Raw genomic sequence first — 22,086 nt, 5'->3', positions numbered from 1 at the left:
CTTGTGAATGTAAGGAAGTGCTGTTGGTTTGAGTATAGAACTATTGGGTGATTTGCTTGAAGGAGGTGAAGAGGAGATTTCTTTCTGCTGGGAGGTGATGCTGGATTGGGCCTTTATGGTTGCATCACTTCCTGAACTTTACTTCTTCCATTAATAAAGCATTTGAGGTTCTTCTATATGCATGTGTCTCAATGGTGTATTGTTATGCTTGTATATTTGATTTATTCTAATCTTTGAATCAATTATGAATGTATGCTTCTTGTAGTCTCCCTTTCTTGTTATTTTGCAGGATCTTGGTGTAGCTGGGCCAGTGAAAGAGCAAGGAGCTGGGAGCAAGCAGCAAAGAGAGAGGATTGGATCAATCATTAGCGGAAGACATCGGTTAGTGGATCTCTTTCTCCCTTCTCTTACATCTCATAAAGAAGTAATCTCGAATAGCTTTGCTTTGATTGTTGTTGAGGTACTATCACCCTTAGAGTGGGATAGGGTCATTCCGTATTGGATACTTTTCCCAACAACACCATAGTTCGAATCTCAATTTTGTAGCCACTCTAAACAAACACCTTGGGAAAATCCAACCTCCCTAGAGTGTTGGGCTTAGCCTTGGGTAATATGCACCTTCCTTACACCTTCTCTCATTGTCATACATCTCTCCAACACCTTATTACACTATTAATTCCCTCATAAATATTTCAACTAATTTCCTGTAGAAAACTAGGACATCCTGTAGAAAACTAGGACATCTTGTAGCAGTTCCTGTAGCAGCTACAAGATCTATTGTAGCGGCTTGTTTGACCCTATTTTGATAATAAATTCTAGTTTAAGTACAAGTTAGGCCCTCATCTTAGATTTCGTGCCTATAAGTTCCACTTGAAACCAACTCTCCCATGCCATTCCCCCTCTACAAGATTAGATAGCATAACATAACAATTACATTTCTGAATTTAGAAATTAAAAGATTCTTTTTTTGCAAATGAAACATGAGATAGTTAGTGCATGCTATATGAGTCATAAGATGATGGAACAACATCCCATGTCCAATTAGTTCAAATATCTAGATGATAAAATGCAAGGTTAGGTTAGTTCTTTTCTGCACCTAATTTGTGTCGTTTCCTAGCTAGATGATTAATGACATTTTCCATTTAGTAACTTTGATTTCCTAAATAGACAAGCATTTACTTTCCTGTATTAGAACTAGATTTACATTCATTTTCAGTAGTCAGACTCCTTCTTGTCAATAAAAGACTAGATTGAAACCCTAGTGGTCTATTGCCCTAGTTGAGAAGTGACATGAGTAGAATTTTGCATCTGCTATGCATATAGCACTATCACCTCCAAGTTTGTATGAAAACCCAGGTTGATAAAGTAAAGTTGGTAGCCCTAGGAGTTGCAGCATCCTTGCTGCAATACTGAGGCTCATAAAGTACAAGAATGTTTAAGGTCATGTTATGGATGTTCTAGTTGTTTTTTTGCATAGATAAATATATGGATCATTGTACTCTCATTTGTTGAATCATTTGATGATGATATAAGAAGAAGCATAATTTGCAAGCATTTTCCTCATAGTGGGTTTTTCCTTGGTCTCCAAACAATCCTGATGTCTCTATGTGTGTTTGCTTTTCTTATATTGTTCCTTTATATTCCGCTGCATTGATGATGATGATATTTTTCTTTCTACATAGTTGCATATGCTGATGAATAATAATGTATATCTGAATAATGTTATAATGTTATGAGGTGAAATTAATGTGTTAATGAAATGAAATTATCAAAGAAAATAACATTGTATCCCTGTGAAAAATTAACATGGCATCAGAGCTAGGCTGAAGAAAACCCATAGTGATCACACTGATGATGACACCATTGATGGAAGCAAGAAGAGGATGGTGGAGACCTAAAATAATTATATGGTTTGAATAAAACCCTAGGCAACTTGGTTGTTAGGGTTTGAGAGAAAATCCTGGTTTATGGAAAGGACATGAGATATAGCATGGTCAATGTGAGTAGGCTCAAGCACTTGTGAAATATTTAATGAAGCCCTAGATGGGTTAATCTCTAGTAGGCCTGGTTGGTTAATTAAAGGTAACAATGTTATGTGGACTATGGATGGTTATGGTTGGTTCTAGAGGGAGAGGATCACTTCTCATTGAGGATAAGTCTTTCTTGACTTATAATGCCTCTTACTTTTATTTATACTTATGGATCTGATTATTATGTTTATTGTTTATACTTCTTACATACGTATTTGAGTATATGGATGTTTCTAACCTCCTAGTTGAGATGTGATGCGTCAATACTTCTTGAGGATCATTTGAAATGCAAAAAAGATAGTTAGAGTTGGAAAAGGTTAAGAGGCACTATATGAAAAGATGACAAAGTTATACAAGATGCCTATGTCTAATAAAAGGGTGCAAAGGTAATACCACAAGGTATGCATGATATGTTGTATTTCAACAATAATATTGATGGCTAGGTAAGATCTAAGATATGATAAGAATGTATTTTTCTTTAAATGACTCATACATGCATATGAAAGTGACTTGGATCTATGTTTCCTATGATGAAATGATCCACCTGTTGTTGAATATTTTGATCTTATTGAATTCTATGAGGCTATCTAATGTTGATACATTGATATAATTGACATTTGTCTAACATCTATATTTTGGATAGCTTGATCCTATAAAGAAGGCTAACACCTTGACTCCAATAGATAATACTCTTACTACTTGTCATGCATAAGACATGATGAATTTCACATAGAAGGTTAGCTCATTAATTCTTATACATGATATTATTGATAATGCCTATGATAAGCATTATGAAAGCTAATGGAAAGAGAGATTGACACTCTTGTTGTTTTGGTAAAGTTTTATCGAATTACCTAACTTGATCCTATTTGGTAACCTTGATATTACAGGTATAACTATGAGATTCATATTCTAGATCTCTTACTACCTGTGGTCATGTCTTGATGGCATATCGTAAAACTAAATGCTCTAACTTGATGGATTTCCTCGATATAAAGTGTTATTGTGTTCATAATCTTTGAGATATGATGTCACATATGTTTGCTACCCTAATCATTCAACCCTTGATGAAAGATTGGTTTATGATCTAACGAACATGTTGTTGCATGAAACTATTAGAGATAGGTGGGTGACATGAATGAAGATGAATGAAATATATTCCTAGTTAGAGGGAGAATCTCTTCTCAAGACTCTTACTCACATTACTATTTTCATTCTGCACTATTGAAGTATGATATGAAATTATTGAGGTGAAACAAAGTCACAGATCTGAATCTCGCAAAAAATTATAGTTTCTCTTCTAGAAGAAGGTACATAACTCGGAGATTTCATCCCTATATTAATGCATGCTAAGGCCTAGGTAGCATCTAGGAAGCTAAAGACGCTCCCATGCTAACCTAAAGGAAGCGTCAATGGGTTTGACTGTAGTTGACCATCATCTAAATTTTTCTAAAGTTGTCTGAAGTCTGAATCAAGGTGTCTCTGACATATTCTGCCACAGTAAATTGATTTATGAAGTTATTGGGTTAAATTGTTGATCAGAAAAAATAAATAAATAAATAAAATGAAGTATTATGCATGAAATGAGATGTTCACTTGAAGGATGTCAATACTACAGATGTGTTGCAGATAACAACAAGATCTAAAATCAGGGAAAGATTTAATGTTTTCCATAATATGAACATGAAGATTGAACTTGTGTTTGCAGGTGACCAAGACATACATATATGTGTGTGTGTGTGTGAAGTTTGTGCTACAAGATATTGGCATGGTTTGGTTGATTGATATAGACGAGCAGTGTTTGGAGTTTTTGACAGATGCTCAACAATGACTTAGAACTTTGACTTGATGATTGAGATATTTTTTGGACTATAGATCTCTCTATGATAACAAATTTGGACTTGACCTGATGACTAATGATTTGATTTTACGATTGTTGATTTTCCCTAATACCAATGCTATGTGGGCATGGTAACTTTCAATGACTTATGTGAATATTCAAAAAAATGGTTTTGTATTGGCCTCCTTGTTCCTAGCACAGGTTGAAGTATTGATAGTTGTGATTCAATATGAATATGGACCTTGCATGACTTATTCTTGGTGTATGCATTGGCATCTAGTGACAGAAATGACTTGTATTATGATTATGGTAATGACTTACTAAATTTTTGGATTGATATTGCATGAGAGATGATAGACTTGTTGGCATGATAATAAATGAAGTCAAGACTTAATATGAGCTCTACCTATCACTTGGTTGAAATAATTGATATTGTGATATTGATGACTTTGATAATAGTTTTGATCTCACTTCTAAAGTTTGATGAGATGAATTTGTTGATACAACATTGATTTATGTAAGGCTGATTACGTTGGCTTAGTAAGGAAATATGATTTCAGAGATCATTGCATGAAGCAAGTACCCCAATCCAGATATTTCCATAATTTCTAGTTATATCATGAAGTCGGGATGATGAGTTCCAAGGTATGGCTTGATTTTGATTATGGTTTTGATTTTGGTTTTACATACTGATGGTCTACTCTTGATAAGCGATGAGCCTCTAATGATCTAAGTAAGAGGGAGATGAATTCTAAAGCTCAAAATCATGTATCATGGCATGAAAATTTGATTTTTGACATTTGGGAAATAAATTCTATACTGCAAGGATGTTGAAAAATGTTTTTAAATAATGGAAATGCAAATCCTTGGATACTTCAATTGAATTACAAGATGTTAAACTTGACTTGGTAACCGATAGTTTATTGAAGCATTAACATTCTGTCTTTGAACATCCATCCATATGTATATGTATGTATATATATATGTATATATATATATATACATACTTGATGTGAAAAAAACCTAAATAAATTCATGATTGAGCCGCTTCATTCACATATAGTTTCTACCAAACATCCTTTGAAATCTTTGAATGAGATGTTATATTTTTGAGGTTGTGATATTTCTCCTATGATATGTGACTGCATGGATGTATTGTTGTTAATAAATGTTATTGTTGATGAGAACATACAAGTGTTTCCTTGATATGAGATATTCCATGATATTATTGATGAAAGGTCCATAGCTTTACACTCGACCGAGATTGAGTATGATGTGTCTAGCGTGACTAGATTTGCAGTAGGATGTAGAAGATCCTTAGAGATCCATCTGATCAAGATCTGAATATGACAAAGAATCCCATATAATTAATTTGGACTAAGATACTTCCATATTTTGAGATAGTACAATTTTCGAGACAAGCTTAGGCTTGTGATTGAAACCTCCTTGAGAGGGAGGATGATTATGGTATCCTTTTGTGATTTATATGATTATTTATAATCCAACATGATATTTGATTTGATGTCCTATATGAATAGGAAACAATTGTTATTGAGACAATAATATGCCATATTTGAGTATGATGAGAGCATCGATGATCGAGGAAACTGAGCAAACTATTCCCCCCTGTTTGAGCTCCTAGGGTGAGGAATTGAGATAGAGGGCTCCTGGGGTTGAGGGAACTATGGACAATAGGTTTTGACCCCTATTTTTTACCAATAGGGTTAGATATGCTTCTCCCCTATCTTCATAGGGTTGGAGAATGCTTCTCCATTGTCTGGTCTTTGCAGAGTATACCGCAATTGGCATCATACCCATAAGCATGGCTTATCGGGAATATCACTCCTTGTTTTGCCAACAAGTTGAGATTGTACTTGGGGTGTACGACCCAAGTTGATTATGATGCAGGTTTTCTACCACATGATTATTTAGGGTCATCGATGGGAATATCAGTAAGAAATAGGATGGGTTGAGATAACCCTATGTGGTTCCAGGTTGAGATTGATCTCCCTGATGTGATCCCAGGGTCGAGATGTGCTCCTATGGGTGTTTGGATATCCTATTTCCCTATGTGGGGTTGTAGATGTATAACTCCCCCATGAGATTATGAGTCGAGGTGTGCTCCTCGATGTGAATATAGGTTGAGATGTGCTTCTTGATGATATGCTCTTCGATGATGATATTCCAGTTAGTAGCCCACTGGCAGAAATTCTAGGTAGTATCTTGATGGATAGAGGGTGGTAGCTTAAGCTCCCCTCCTGTAACCAATTATTCTTCTTTTAGGTTCAAGAATGTTTAATATATGAGCAGAAACGATCAAGAGATAAGCAAGAATAAGCAAGGGATAGATTAAGATGTACATTGATGATTTGTGATGACGAGTCACTTGAGATGGTCATGGCAAGACAACTACATGATAGATATGATCAGTGATGATACATGATGACACTTGAAGATACCAGAATGGAATATTGATCATTGGACAGATAATGGCAGGTGGAATTTTCCCTAGTTTAGAGGGAGTGTTAAAATTATGAAACTATGGTCAAATTCCACTTTGTATAACTCATATGATGAATATAATAATTGATATGGATTCCTCTTTTCGAGAGGACCAAAATTAACTTTAATATCACCTTATTTGGACAAGCAGAAGTTGGTTTTTGAACTTATTTTTTTACTCATGTATAATGGAGTAAGCCTGTCTGAAATCACATGTACAATTGGATAGGTCAGCCTCAACATCAAGTAGACCCTCATGGAATCCTATATATAGAATATACCTCAAGCTCATTTCGATACAATCATCAAGCACTCTCTTCTCTCTTCTATTTTTTGGTTCACACATGTCTGATGGAGGAAATATCGTGCAAAGGGTCCAAAACTACAGGGCCGAAGCTTGCATGTTCCTAGGGTTTCTGAATCTTGGACCCACGCCCATAACTAAGGATTTTGACCCCTGAATGCTGGCACAATATGGTTAAGAGTGAATCCAAGAAGTTTTGAACCCTCACACAGGGTGTCTAAAGGAGTGTCCGGGAGGCTACGATTTTGGAAGTGTAGTTGAATCCCGGACACCTGCATGCAGTTCTCCCAGGAGAGTCTAGGTCTGTCACAGATGCACTCATCCATTTCTCCAGAGATCGTCTAGATCTATCTTAAAGTATTGTTCATAATATCTTTGCATGCTTCTAGGACCAAAAGGTGATTTATTAGTATGCAGCAGTGTTCAACAGTGTTTGGTACAAGAACAACAATATCCAACAGTTGACTACAGTTTGTGATAGTGCATTCTAGTCCTCAGAATCAGGGTCTTTGAGTGTAATATCCCTAACCCGGAATATTCCTCAAACCCCAGCAAAACTCCAACCAAGTATGTGCAAATGATATAATAACCCAAAAATGACAAAATAAATGTGGTACAACATATAATAATGTAAACAAGAAATATAAGCAGATACTCAAGAAATGCAGCGTAAAATGCTAAGCCATTTTATTATACTGAGCAATAAAATAAGTAAGGAGGTGATCAGAAAGATGGCACCTCGACTTGCACAAGTCAAGTGAAGAAATGCGCTCAAAATAACAAAGAATGGCCTCTCTATGTGGATGCTATTGCTGCTGCTAGGAAACAAATGATGATTTTGGGCTGCTCCCCTCAGAAAAATTTGAAACTCTGGATTCGGGCTCTACTCAAGAAACCTAGAGAAACCCAGAAAGCTTTCTTGGAATGGAAGACCCCCAAAAATCACCCCCTTGGGGTTCTGCGTAGTTCCTCCAAGCTCTGCGCTGCCACTGAAGGAAACCCCTCTAAAATATGCCTGAAACTCTGCTAAAAATCCTCCAATAGACAAGGGTTGGTCCCCTGCTCAATCACCCAACATAAATCCTCCTGCAAAAACCCCAATCCAACACTACTTCTAGGAAGAACTGCATCCCTCTCTTAGTGTTGCACAGTCCTCCAAAACACTGATGAAACTACTGTTGAAATGTTGATAAAAATACTGCTCAAATGCCAATGGAAATACCTTGCCCGAGCAGGTACTTAAAGTCCCCCGGGGCTAAGGATGAGATCTCCGAACGGAGACACTCAATGCACTATACAATGCTGCAGACTAGCTAAACAGCCAGCATGCTCAGAAGTCGAAATGACTAGCTCAAATGCACATAACCGAATGATCAAAATTAAGGGGATCCTCTCTCTTTTATAGCTTCTACCTCTCTCAATCCCAATGTTCACCTTCTCCCGCGTGATTCCCCTTTTGCCATGTGTGTGTGTGGGCTCCATTTCTGCATCCCCTTTTGGCCCCCTTGGCTCTCCCTTTAAGTCACAATGTTGTGCTACTAGGAAGTGACTTTCATTCTAAAAGTGAGTTATGTCCCCCTTTCTCACTTCTTTTATTTACAAAATAACTATAGAAGGCAAACTTTGGCAAAATTGAATATTCCAATTAGCTGGGGCTAATTAGGAATATTACAGTCTCCCCTGGCAAAATGTTGCTTGTCCTCAAGCAACTGAAGTGATGGATGCTATAAGATCTTCTCATTCTCCCAAGTGGCATCTTCATTCAGCAAATTCTTCCACCTCACCAAGAATTCCCAGACTGTCCTACTCCGCAGCTGCCTCTCCCTGGTATCAATGATAGCCTCCGGTTGTAATACCAAATGCCCCTCATCATCCATAGGTGGTAGCTCATCTGTCACTGTTACCTGCTTCCCCAATGCCTTTTTCAGGAATGATACATGAAAAATGTTATGAATCTTGCTACCTTGGGGTAGCTCCAACTCATATGCAACCTATCCAATCCTGCTTATCACCCTGTATGGCCCATAAAAGCGGGGCTTGAGCTTTTTAGCCCCCTTCTGCTTCAGTGACGACTGTCGGTGTGGTTGTAATCATAGGTAGAACATGTCCCCCACCTCGAACTGCCTCTCCACCCGACCCCTATCGACATACAACTTCTTCTGGTTCTGCGCTGTAGCCATGTTATCCTTGAGAGCTCGGAGGATATCCTGACTCTCTTGGATCCAAATCTTGGCTCTAGGAGCCCTGCTATCACCAAACATCACGTCAACAAAAGATAAAGGATGATACCCATATAAGGCATAGAATGGTGACATACCAATGGACATGTGATGTGAAGTATTGTAGCAATACTCCCCCAGATGCAACCACTTCAGCCATGCTTGTTGTTGCCCACTGACATAGTTACGCAAGTAGCCCTCCAGCCACTTGTTAACTATCTCTGTCTGCCCATCTGTCTGTGGGTGATAGTTGGTACTCGGAGTCAACTCCATCCCCACCAACTGGAAAAGCTCCTGCCAAAACCCGCCCATGAAACAACAGTCCCTGTCACTGACGATGGTCTTAGGAAGACCATGTAGTCTAAAGCTTGCCCTGAAGAATAGCTCGGCCACCTGTGCTATTGTGTAGTGTGCGGATATGGCAAAGAAATGTGCATACTTTGTCAATCAGTCAACGATGACAAAGATAAAATCCTTGCCCTATACCGTGGGAAATCCTGTGATGAAGTCCATCGAAATGCTCTCCCATTTCCCCCTTGGAATGGGTAGTGACTGCAATAAACCCGCGGGATGGCTCATCTCTCCCTTGTTCCCCTGGCAAACATCGCACTCCCTGATATGCCGAAGTACGTCCTCCTTGAGGCCCTTCCAGGAGAACCTCTCTCTAATGGTCCTGTAAGTTTTGGTAAACCCCTAGTGGCCTACCAATGGTGAATCATGTGATGCCTGGAGTATCTTCTTCTTGAGCTGAGACCCCTTAGTCAAGAAGATCTGATCCCTATAATAGATGATCTCATCGATCACCTTGAACCTATCATCTACCACCTGCTTGTCCAGAATCTCACATGCCAACCTATCCTTGGAGTACTCTACTAAGAGTCGAGCCCTCCAGTCTGTATCGAAGCTCATAAGAGGCAACGTGGCCGGTCTACGTGAAAGGGCATCTACTATCACGTTATTCTTACCCTTGACATACTTAATGTCAAAGTCACATGCTTGCATCTTACTGATCCACTTCTGCTACCTCTCCTGCAACTGCTTCTGCTCCAAAAAGAACTTGAGGCTGTTGTGATCAGTCCTCACCCTGAACCTGTTCCCCACCAAATACTGCCGGTACTTAGCCAATGCATGCATGATGGCCAGCATCTCCTTGTCGTATATAGAATACAACCTCTCGTGCGGAAGGAGCTTCCAGCTCTCAAAGGCTATAGGGTGACCTCCCTGCATCAATACTGTGCTGATCCCCTCTCCCGACACATCACACTCCAAAACAAATGGCTGCGTAAAATCTGGCAATGCAAGCACTGGGCAGCTGCTCATAACCTCCTTGAGCCTGTCAAAGGCTCACTGCGCTGTATCTGACCAACTAAATGCCCCCTTCCTCGTCAAATCTATCAGGGGTGCAGCAAGCTGTGAGAAACCTTTGACAAATTTCTGGTAGTAAGTACAAATGCCAATGAATCCTCGAAGTTCCGTCACGTTTCTCGGCTTCGGTCAATCTCTGATGGCCCTAATCTTCTCCACGTGTACCCTCAATCCGTCCACTCCAACGATGTGTCCCAAGTATAACATCTTCGTCAACCCGAAATCACATTTGGAGAGCTTGGCATAGAATTGCTGCTCCTCCAAGATGTGTAATACTGTCTCAATATGTTGGAGATGCTCCTCCCAAGTCCTGCTGTAAATGAGTATATCATCAAAGAACACCAACACAAACTTCCTCAAGTGACTATGGAAGATGTGATTCATGCAAGACTGGAATGTAGCTGGGGCATTGGTTAGCCTGAAGGGCATCACCAAAAAAAAGTGCCCATAGTAACATCTGAAGGCGGTCTTAGGAATGTCCTGCTCCCTCACGCTAATCTGATGGTACCCTGATCTCAAATCAATATTTGAGAAGAACCATGCTCCTCTCAACTCATCCATCAACTCATCGATCCTGGGTATCGGGTACCTGTTCTTCAGTGTCCTCTTGTTTAGGGCCCCGTAGTCAATGCACATCCTCAATGTACCGTCCTTCTTCTTCACCAACACCACAGAAGAAGCAAAAGGACTCGTGCTCGGTCGGATGTGCCCAAGAGCTAGCAACTCTCGAATGGCCCGCTCTATCTCATCCCAATAGGCCTTGGGATGCCTATAGGGGTTAGTAATCACTGCCTATATGCCCTCCTCAAGCTCAATAGTGTGCTCAAACCCCCGGTCCGGTGGTTGACCTGGTGGAATCTCGCCAAATACTATGGCATGCCAGTCAAGGATGGACTATATCTCTGGGTGCACTGTCTGCCCTGTAGTCCCTGCCTCCAATGCACGTAGCTCTACTGCCCACTCTATGTCTCCCTTCCGAAAGACTCCCTCCATCCGATGAGCCAAAATAGTCTGAGGCGGATACGTATGCTGTCCTCGTAACTTCTCATGCTTCCCTATCTTCTCATCATCCCACTCCATCTCTAGGGTCTTCCAATCTATCGTGACCTTCCATAGAGTGATGAGCCATTAAACACCCAGTATCATGTTGGTGTTTGGAATATTGACCACGAAAAAGTGGTTAGTCAATGTGTAGGTGCCCATCGTCACTGAAAGCTCTGGAACATATCAAGCACACATCATGGTTTGATCTCCTGGGACCAAGACTGAAAACCCATCGAAGCTCTCAGTCGATATGCCTCTCCGCTTAACCATCTGTGCATCGATGAAGTTGTGGGTTGCCCCATAATCAACCAAAACTGACACTCGCTGGCCACGTACCATCCCTTGTACGCGTAGCGTCAGATACTTGGGAACTCGCAATGCTGCAAGGGCCCCTCTGGTGGGTGCAAAAGATGCACCACCTACTACTGGCAGTGGAGGTGGCAAAGGCCCTGTTCGTCATGGCTATCTCTTGCCTCGACACCATCCTCGTCATCCTCTTCTCCACTCCTCTTGAAGAAAACCTCAATGAAATGTGCCTTGCCAGCAGCACATCTATGTCCTGGTGCCCATGGCTCCTGACATGTGAAGCACAACTGCTTCTTCTTCAGCTCCCTCTTGACATCATCATCAATCTACACTCGTCCTGGATTCCCCTTTGGAGGTGGAATCCTCACATCCTTCCCCTTAGACTAGAAATTTTGTCTCTGGGGGTAAGGTGTCCGGGTCCTGGGTAAGACATCCTGTAGGTCCCGGGTCCTGTTGATAGCATCCTGAAGGGTGGTTGGTCAAGCGGATCTAACTAGACCTCAAAGTGGCTCTGCTAACCCCTAAACATACATATAGATCCTTCGTGCCGTGGATAGATCTGGCACCATCACTGAGACCCTCAAGAAATCTGCAATGTAGGTCTCTGGGCTCCCTGTCTGTTTTAGCCTCGTCGTCTCAACAAAATGTTGCTTTGGATCCCTCCAATCAAATCGCTCCATCAGTCTCCTGGTAAAATTGACATATGTCGTCAATGTGGAGTGCACCAGTGTAACCATCCCATGAAACTGTTGAAAAGTGTGCAACAAGAAATGCTAAATTTAAAAAGTGCTAAAAATAGCATGTCTAAAAATAGCAATTTGGCCAGTGAGGTCATTGGCCACATTGGGTGAGAGGTGAAACTACTAAAAATAGAAAGTTCGAAAAATAACATTTCTGGGTCCCTTCCTATTTATAGCAGTCCCTAGTCTATCTATAGGAAGAAAAAATAATTTTGGTCTTAACAGCAGTTGGAAATATTAATTAATCATTCTCCATGAGTTAATTAGTTAAGGAAAAACAAACTTGAAGTCTATGTGAGGACATGCAACAGTTTATCTATTAATTGATGAATTTATCCATCAGTTAAAGAGATAAGGATGAGTTGTAATTAGTTGGCTCAGTTAACTGAGTCAAGTCCAGTTAGATTAATTTAACAAGTTGTTAAATTAATGAGATTCAGTTTGTTAATGCTTGCATGCATGTAACAACTGGTATTTTCAGATAACTGAATATTATAGCTTAAATAACTCATGCATGTCAGTTCAGACAAAGACCCAGTTGAGATCAGAGAAGGGATAGTGTACTATCAGTTGGATGAATATTTTTCCTATAAAGGAAGCTCATCCATGATGAGGATTTAAGGTTCCTTGAGGATTGTGCAGTTTTACAGGGTGTGAGATCAGTGTGAGAGATCAGTGTTACACTTGGTAACAGAAGGATCACCCAGGAGAAACTGTGCAAGGAAATAGGAGGCTTGAAGGGTAAAGGAGAAGGCTTAGCAGAAGTCTTGATTGTCTGTGAGCATCCGAGAGGATTGCAATGAGAGCTGGCTAGCTGTGAGAGCTAAGGTTTTGTTTAATCCTGATGTATTTCCACCTTCATCTGTGAGGATTGTACTGAGAGTTGGCTAGCTATGTGAGAGCTAAGGCTTTGTATAAATCCTATGTATGATAATACAAAGATGGGGTTTTAGGCAGGTGCTTTCCCCGGGTAAACTATTTTGTGTTATGTGTGATTGAATCCTTCTTATCAGTTATAAGTGTTCTTATTGATGTTTCTCATGGTTGATTAAGCTTCCGCTAAATTGTTTGTAGAAGTAGATCAAGTGTTTTGCTTTGGTACATTGCATTACAAGGTGATCTACAGGAGGGAAATTTCTACATGGTATTAGAGCTAGCTGATTTGTAGAAAAAGTTCTACATGGTATCAAAACTAGTTGATTTGTAGAAAAAAATCTACAAAATTCTACATTGTATCAAAGCTCAGGTGATCAAGGAGAGAACAATATACTGAGAGGAGATTTCAAAGTTTTGAGTTTTGGGCCTAGAGTTTGCAGAGAATATCTGAAAATTTTTGTACAAAATTTTTAGAAATAAATAGCAGATTTGGATTCCTTGTGGAAAAATACCCAAAATCAAAAAAAAAATCGGCTGAATCGGAGTTTGGATGAGGGATATATCGTTGATTTAAAATCAGCTCTTTTTGTAGAAAATTTCATGATGGCGAGAAAGTGGAAACAAATTGGTGTGCTAGCCAAGAACCTGTATGCACTTGAGGTACAAGATGCATGCAAAGCCTTGAGAAGAAAGGCAAAGGTTAGAGACTTGGTGGTTGAGAGGGAGATTATATTACCTCTCAACATGTAGAGCCAAAAGAAGTCTTAGACAATTGTGGAGGAGCCACGATTGGTGCAGCAGCTTCTAGAGGCTATGGAGCAGCCATAGCAAAGGAAGAAGAGAAGAGATCGAGTAGAGACATCTACTCATGCAGAGACCTCCAGTAGGGGGAAACTTTGAGTCAGGTGGGTAGAGGGATCACATGCAGACATACCTCGAGGTAGGAGGTGGGGCGATGTGGAGTGATCGTCCCAAGGAGGAGGGGCAGGATCCTTGAGGTACCCAACCTCTTGGATGAGACCTTGCTACAAGAGCCCCGATGTGGAGTAGCAGGAAATGATTGATTGGGTAGAGATAGATGCGGATGGAGTGGCAGAGAGAGTGACAGTGCAGGGAATCCCAGGACAACGCATAGCTAGCAGGCTATAGCAATGCAAGAGTCACAAGTGTTTTGCACAGTGCTAGGTGGCATAGAGAGGTGTGCAATGGTGCGAGATGCATGGAGATGTTGCAGTAACGCAGATGTCAGAGAGGGAGCACTTGTCAACAACATCAGAGTATGTTCCTAGCCCAACAGAGTGGTTAGTTGGGAGTGTGTTTGTTCCAAGTGTTGTTGGAGCAAGTGGACTGGGTAGATGTGTTGCATGCAAAACATTCCAAGGTTACAGGATCGAGTTCGAGAGAACACCTTTCTTGTTGAGAGGGAGTGTTGAAAAGTGTGCAACAAGAAATGCTAAATTTAAAAAGTGCTAAAAATAGAATTGCTAAAAATAGCATGTCTAAAAATAACAATTTGGCCAGTGAGGTCATTGGCCACATTGGGTGAGAGGTGAAACTTCTAAAAATAGAAAGTTTTAAAAATAGCATTTCTGGGTCCCTTCCTATTTATAGCAGTCCCTAGTCTATCTATAGGAAGTAAAATTAATTTTGGTCTTAACAGCAGTTGGAAATATTAATTAATTAATCTCCATGAAAAACAAACTTGAAGTCTATGTGAAGACATGCTACAGTTTATCTATTAACTGATGAATTTATCCATCAGTTAAAGAGATAAGGATGAGTTGTAATTAGTTGGCTCAGTTGACTGAGTCAAGTCTAGTTAGATTAATTTAACAAGTTGTTAAATTAATGAGATTCAGTTTGTTAATGCTTGCATGCATGTAACAACTGGTATTTTCAGATAATTGAATATTATAGCTTAAATAACTCATGCATGTTAGTTTAGACAAAGACCCAGTTGAGATCAGAGAAGGGATAGTGTACTATCAGTTGGATGAATATTTTTCCTATAAAGGAAGCTCATCCATGATGAAGATTTAAGGTTCCTTGAGGATTGTGCAGTTTTACAAGGTGTGAGATCAGTGTGAGAGATCAGTGTTACACTTGGTAATAGAAGGATCACCCAGGAGAAACTGTGCAAGGAAATAGGAGGCTTGGAGGGTAGAGGAGAAGGCTTAGCAGAAGTCTTGATTGCCTGTGAGCATCCGGGAGGATTGCAATGAGAGCTAGCTAGCTGTGAGAGCTAAGGCTTTGTATAATCCAGATGTATTTCCACCTTCATCTGTGAGGATTGTACTGAGAGCTGGCTAGTTGTGTGAGAGCTAAGGCTTTGTATAAATCCTATGTATGATAATACAGAGATGGGGTTTTAGGCAGGTGCTTTCCCCGGGTAAATTCTTCTGTGTTATGTGTCATTGATTCCTTCTTATCAGTTATAAGTGTTCTTATTGATGTTGCTCATGGCTGATTAAGCTTCCGCTAAATTGTTTGTAGAAGTAGATCAAGTGTTTTTCTTTAGTACATTGCATTACCAGGTGATCTACAGGTGGGAAATTTCTACATGGTATTAGAGCTAGCTGATTTGTAGAAAAAGTTCTACATGGTATCAAAAGTAGTTGATTTCTAGAAAAAATTCTACAAAATTCTACATGGTATCAAAACTCAGGTGATCAAGGAGAGAACAATATTCTGAGAGGATATTTCAAAGTTTTGAGTTTTGGTCCTAGAGTTTGCAAAGAAGATCTGGAAAATTTTGTACAAAATTTTTAGAAATAAATAGAAAATTTGGATTCCTTGTGGAAAAATACCCAAAATCAAAAAAAAAATCGGCTGAATCGGAGTTTGGATGAGGGAGATATCGTTGATTTAAAATCAGCTCTTTTTCTAGAAAATTTCATGATGGCGAGAAAGTGGAAATAGATTGGTGTGCTAGCCAAGAACCTGTATGCACTTGAGGTACAAGATGCATGCAAAGCCTTGAGGAGTAAGGAAAATGTTAGAGACTTGGTGGTTGAGAGGGAGAGTATATTACCTCTCAACATGTAGAGCCAAAAGAAGTCTCAGACAATTGTGGAGGAGCCACGATTGGTGCAACAGCTTCTAGAGGCTGTGGAGCAGCCATAGCAAGGGAAGAAGAAAAGAGATCGAGTAGAGACATCTACTCATGCAGAGACCTCTAGTAGGGGGAAACTTCGAGTCATGTGGGCAGAGGGATCACATGCAGCCATACCTCCAGGTAGGAGGTGGGGCGATGTGGAGTGATCGTCCCAAGGAGGAGGGGCAGGATCCTTGAGGTACCCAACCTCTTGGATGAGATCTTGCTACAGGAGCCCCAATGTGGAGTAGCAGGAACTGATTGATTGGGTAGAGATAGATGAGGATGGAGTGGAAGAGAGAGTGATAGTGCAGGGAATCCCAGGACAATGCATAGCTAGCAGGCTGTAGCAATGCAAGAGGCACACATGTTTTGCACAGTGCTAGGTGGCATAGAGAGGTGCGAAATGGTGTGAGATGCATGGAGATGTTGTAGTAGCGCAAATGTTAGAGAGGGAGCACTTGTCAACAACAGGTAGAGGTTCAGCATCAGAGTATGTTCCTAGCCCAACAGAGTGGTTAGTTGGGAGTGTGTTTGTTCCAAGTGTTGTTGGAGCAAGTGGACTGGGTAGATGTGGTGCATGCAGAACATTTCAAAGTTACAAGATCGAGTTCGAGAGAAAGCCTTTCTTGTTGAGGGGGAGTTTTGAAAAGTGTGCAACAAGAAATGATAAATTTAAAAAGTGCTAAAAATAACATGTCTAAAAATAGGAATTTGGCTAGTGAGGTCATTGGCCACATTGGGTGAGAGGTGAAACTGCTAAAAATAGAAAGTTCCAAAAATAGCATTTCTGGGTCCCTTCCTATTTATAGTAGTCCCTAGTCTATCTATAGGAAGTCAAATAAATTTTGGTCTTAAGAGTAGTTGGAAATATTAATTAATTAATCTCCATGAGTTAATTGGTTAAGGAAAAACAAACTTGAAGTCTATGTGAGGACATGCAAAAGCTTATCTATTAATTGATGAATTTATCCATCAGTTAAATAGATAAGGATAAGTTGTAATTAGTTGGCTCAGTTAACTGATTCAAGTCCAGTTAGATTAATTTAACATGTTGTTAAATTAATGAGATTCAGTTTGTTAATGCTTGCATGCATGTAACAACTGGTATTTTCAGATAACTGAATATTATAGCTTAAATAACTCATGCATGTTAGTTCAGACAAAGACTCAGTTGAGATCAAAGAAGGGATAGTGTACTATCAGTTGGATGAATATTTTTCCTATAAAGGAAGCTCATCCATGATGAGGATTTAAGGTTCCTTGAGGATTGTGCAGTTTTACAGGGTGTGAGATCAGTGTTACACTTGGTGACAAAAGGATCACCCAGGAGAAACTGTGCAAGGAAATAAGAGGCTTGGAGGGTAGAGGAGAAGGCTTAGCCGAAGTCTTGATTTCCTGTGAGCATCCAGGAGGATTCCAATGAGAGCTGGCTAGCTGTGAGAGCTAAGGCTTTGTGTAATTGTGATGTATTTCCACCTTCATCTGTGAGGATTGTACTGAGAGTTGACTAGCTGTGTGAGAGCTAAGGCTTTGTATAAATCCTATGTATGATAATACAGAGATGGGGTTTTAGGCAGGTGCTTTCCCCAGGTAAATTCTTCTATGTTATGTGTGATTGATTCCTTCTTATCAGTTATAAGTGTTCTTATTGATGTTGCTCATGGTTGATTAAGCTTCCACTAAATTGTTTGTAGAAGTAGATCAAGTGTTTTTCTTTAGTACATTGCATTACCCGGTGATCTACATGTGGGAAATTTCTACATGGTATAGAGCTAGCCGATTTGTAGAAAAAGTTCTACATGGTATCAAAACTAGCTGATTTGTAGAAAAAATTCTACAAAATTCTACAGAAACCACCAATCTTGGGCCTCTCCATTCAAATGCAATGTTGCCACCTTGATGGCCTCTACCTCCGACATCTGGTTAAGCTGGAAATAAATGTCCAGCTTCTCCACCCAAGACTTTGTCAAACTATTTGATGAACCATCAAACATAGGCAAGTGGAATCTACTCACTGCACAATGGGTGTCACCATCATGGTAATGCAGGTACCCTCTGTGATGGTCGCGGGGTCTACTATCCCACTGGAGCTGAACAAAATGTCTGAATAAGAGGGCTTCCCTGAACTCCTGCCCATAGGCTTGGTACTTGACAAAATAATCGCCCATATGTCCGGGCTCTACCTCCTGCTAGGCTACGGCCCCCGTGTCGGCTCCTAAGAAAGTGGACATGGTAGAGCATGTAGGGGCATGTGAGGCCACTTGCTGCACAGTATCACACTGCTCTGGCAAATGGTGGGATGCACTTGATCCCTCACCAACCTAGAAAACCCGTGGGCTCTCACGCTGTCTAGCGTGTACTGCCGTGAACCTTTGCCCCATCACCTCAATCTGTCTCGACAGATTCTGCACTGATTTGAGGAGCATATCTGCAAATCTCTTTCCATCCTCGTCTGCCATCTGATCCTTATGCTCTGCATCCACCACAGGCTCCTCCTGTTCTGCGTCCACCACCAAAACACAGTCTCCCTCTCTGTAGGTATTCTCCAACCTACGCTCATTGTCTCTATATTTCCTACCTCTGTAACAAATGTAGGGTTTTTCCGTTGGTGTCATAGATTGCTAGCTCCACAAGCTGAGCCAGATCTATGCTTTGATACCACTGTAATATCCCTAACCCAGAATATTCCTCAAACCCCAGCAAAAATCCAACCAAGTACGTGCAAATGATATTAACCCAAAAATGACAAAATAACTGTGGTACAACATATAATAATGTAAACAGGAAATATAAGCAGATAATCAAGAAATGCAGCATAAAATGCTAAGTCATTTTATTATACTGAGCAATAAGATAAGTACAGGAGGTGATTAGAAAGATGGCACCTCGACTTACACAAGGCAAGTGAAGAAATACTCTCAGAATAACAAAGAATGGCCTCTCTGCGTGGATGTTGTTGCTGTGTTGCTGCTTCTACTAGGAAACAAATAATGATTTGGGGCTGCTCCCCTCCTCAGAAAAAGCTAAAACTCTGGATTCAGGCTCTACTCAAGAAACCCAGAAAAACCCAGAAAGCTTTCTTGGAATGGACGACCCCCGGAAATCACCCCCTTGGGGTTCTGCGCAGTTCCTCCAAGCTCTGCACTACCACTGAAGGAATCCCCTCTAAAATCTGCCTGAAACTCTGCCAAAAATCCTCCAATAGACAAGGGTTGGTTCCCTGCTCAATCACCTAGCATAAATCCTCCTACAAAATCCCCAATCCAACACTACTGCTAGGAAGAAATGCATCCCTCTCTCAGTGCTGCGTAGTTTTCCAAAACGTTGATGAAGCTGCTGCTGAAATACTAATAAAACTACTGCTCAAATGCCAATGGAAATACCTTACCCGAGCAAGCACTCGAAGTCCCCCCGGGCTAAGGGTGAGATCTCCGAATGCAGACACTCAATGCACTAAACAGTGCTGCAGACTAGCTAAACATCCAGCGTGCTCAGAAGTCGAAACGACTATCTCAAATGCACATAACCGAATGATCAAAATGACAGGGCTCCTCTCTCTTTTATAGCTTCTACCTCTCTTAATCCCAATGCTCACCTTCTCCTGTGTGATTCCCCTTTTGCCACGTGTCTGCGTGGGCTCCATTTCTGCGTCCCCTTTTGGCCCCCTTGGCTCTCCCTTCAAGTCACAACGTTGTGCTACTAGGAAGTGACTTTCATTATAAAAGTGAGTTATGTTCCCCTTTGTCACTTTTTTTATTTACAAAATAACTATAGAAGGAAAATTTTGGCAAAATCGAATATTCCAATTAGTTGGGGCTAATTAGGAATATTACATTGAGTACAAGCATGTTTAAGGTCATGTTATGGATGTTCTAGTTGTTTTGTTGCATAGATAAATATGTGGATCATTGTGCTCACTTTTTCTAAATAATTTGATGATGATCTAAGAAGAAGAAGAATTTGCAAGGTTTTTCCCCGTAGTGGGGTTTTCCCTAGTCTCCAACCAATCTTGGTGTCTCTATGTGTGCATGATTTTATTCTATTGTTTCTTTTTATTCCGCTGCATTGATGATGATGATATTTTTCTTTCTACATAGTTTCATATGTTGATGAATAATGATGTTGGGACTAAATAATTTTATAATTATATCGGGTGAAGTTAATGTGTTAATGAAATGAAATTATCAAAGAAAAGAATAATGTATCCCTATGAAAAACTTAACATATCAAACCCCTATGTTTAAATATGCATTCATGATATGTAAATTACATGTTTTCCACGTTTGATGAAATGTATAAAATGGTTAGGCTTGGTTAGGCCAAGTCCTTGATCAGGTTTTTTGTTAGAAGCTTTGTCCTGGTGTCATTTATGGTTTTAGAAAGTTTCATCAAGTTCTAGGTAGTGACTTGGAGTCTAGCCCTTAAAAGGTGGCGTGTATTTCGCTGTAGCAGGCACAAAATTATGAAATTGAGACTACAGTCACACCCTTGCAAGCTTATGCATTTGACTAGAGGCCTACAGTTGCATGGACGTAGGCTTGTGTGTGTGAATGGGAGTTTAGGATAATAGAAAATAAAGTTAGCTCAGGGTTTGGACACCTGGAAGGGTGTTTTAGCCCTTGGGGGTCTTGTAGCACCTGAGGGAAGTTAGTAAGGGTTTGTTTTGTTAATTCGACTCCCTTAAGGTGATCTAGGAGGTTGAATCATATCATAGTAAATCCTCATCACATATGTATCCCGATGGACCAATGAAATTGGGTAAGTGTAGGAGGATGCCATTATAGCTCCTTTCGAATATCAGTTACCCAGATATTCAATTTTTGGAAGTCCTCAATGTGCTCCGCCATTGAACCCTTTTGTTTGAGATTTATCAATTGGCTAAATAATTTGTTACTCTTTGTACCCTCATAACGTGCTATCATTTCCTCCATAAAAAATGACCAAGTGAGAAGTGGTTTACAAGAACAAAGCCATTGATACCATAAAAATTGATTGGGTTCTAAATATAAAGATGCAATGAACACCTTTATGTGTGTTGCAAATTATGGAGATCAAAATATTGCTCCATCTATATTATCCATGTTACCAGATCATTTCCATAAAAATTCCTCATGTCGATATTTGGAATGTGGTGGGTCTTAAACCCAACATTGGAGTCTTTAAAATCATAATTCATATTCCTTTTTTCCTCATCATGACTTTCATGGATTACCTTGTCACCACTGGAAAGCCTTTCTTGCAGCAACTTTGTCAACCCTTCCAATTTGACATTGATTGTGTCCATGTCTAATTTAAAAGCTCCCATATATTCTTTTAAGCCTTCCATGTTGCCTTTCATTTTTCTTCTCAACCATCCATCTTAACTTCTAGTTCATTTTTGGTTACTCTTTTCGAGAGAGAAATTTGTTACACTTGGTCTTGTAATTTTGATATATCATGGTGCATTTCTTCTTCATCTTCATGCGTCATAGTAGAGCTTTTGGGTTTCTTACTAGGTGTGTATATATTTTTTATTTCGAGGCATTTTGGAATCAAGCAACGATATCTATGCTTCACTATGCCCTTTTAATCCCTTCAAACTATTTTTTCAACAAAAGTTATGCAAAATTTAAAAAAATAAACACCTTTTTCTTGTTTTTCAGGGGCTTGATATTGAAACTATTTTATCTTTGTAATTTCAGATCTCCAAGGTTTGAAATTTCATCATGGAATATCCCTCTAAGTCTTCTTTACAACACCATAAGTCAGACCAAAATTGGATTC

The sequence above is a fragment of the Pinus tabuliformis genome, chromosome 8, assembly GCF_031772625.1.
Source record: "Pinus tabuliformis cultivar Carrire ecotype Pingquan chromosome 8, CPIR1, whole genome shotgun sequence".
Lineage (NCBI taxonomy): Eukaryota > Viridiplantae > Streptophyta > Pinopsida > Pinales > Pinaceae > Pinus > Pinus tabuliformis.
The sequence above is the reverse complement of the archived record's forward strand: the minus strand, read 5'-3'. Positions refer to the sequence as shown.